This window comes from Podarcis muralis, chromosome 3, assembly GCF_964188315.1.
Source record: "Podarcis muralis chromosome 3, rPodMur119.hap1.1, whole genome shotgun sequence".
NCBI classification, from domain to species: domain Eukaryota; kingdom Metazoa; phylum Chordata; class Lepidosauria; order Squamata; family Lacertidae; genus Podarcis; species Podarcis muralis.
Window position 1 is genome coordinate 22,267,394 of NC_135657.1, and position 858 is coordinate 22,268,251.

The 858-nt window shown below is 48.3% G+C and overlaps 1 non-coding gene across 1 annotated transcript; it reads left to right on the top strand.

Annotated features, from left to right (window-relative positions):
* The first annotated feature begins 249 nt into the window (after window positions 1–249).
* TRNAN-AUU (transfer RNA asparagine (anticodon AUU)) lies at window positions 250–323 on the top strand. Its single transcript has one exon. It is a non-coding gene; the product is annotated as a tRNA-Asn (tRNA).
* Window positions 324–858: the final 535 nt, after the last annotated feature.

The following is an 858-nucleotide window of genomic DNA, read 5'->3' on the forward strand; positions in this document are numbered from 1 at the left end:
AGGCTTGCTTCAAAGTGCTGGTTTTGACCTATAAATCCTTATGCAGTTGTGGACCCCCATAACTCAATGCCTGCCTCTCCCCACACAAGCCAGCATTCATCACTGGAGGCCCTTCCCTGTGTGACCTCTCTGAGAGAGATGAGGAAGAGGGTGAGAGGAAGAAAGGGCCTTTTCAGTGGTGGCTCCCCACTTGTGGAATGCTCTCTCCGGTGGAGCACACCTGGCACCATAATTGTGTTCAGACATCAGGCCTGGGGTAGCTCAGTTGGTACAACATGAGACTATTAATCTCAGGGTGGTGGGTTCAAGCCCCACATTGGGCAAAAGATTCCTGCATTGCAGGTGGTTGGACTAGATGACACTCGTGGTCCCTTCCAACTCTACCATTCTTATTCTATTTATCCAGGCCTTTGGATTCCTAATTGAGAGAGCAGCAAGTTGTGACTGTGGCCTTTTCCTCGTTCATGCTTGGGATGGGATGTTCCTTTATATTTCTTGTTAGGTCTTGTTTTATTGCTTTTTTGAAAACAGTTGGCTTTAACGTTTCAGTTATTTTTGTTTTTTATGATGTCAGTTGCTTTGAGGCACTTTTGTGTTAAAAAAAAAAAAGTAAAGGTAAATGGAGCCCTGACCGCTAAGTCCAGTCGCGGACGACTCTGGGGTTGCGGCGCTCATCTCACTTTATTGGCCGAGGGAGCCGGCGTACAGCTTCCAGGTCACGTGGCCAGCATGACTAAGCCGCTTCTGGCGAACCAGAGCAGCGCATGGAAACGCCATTTACCTTCCCGCTGGAATAGTACCTATTTATCTACTTGCACTTTGACATGCTTTCGAACTGCTAGGTTGGCAGGAGCAGGG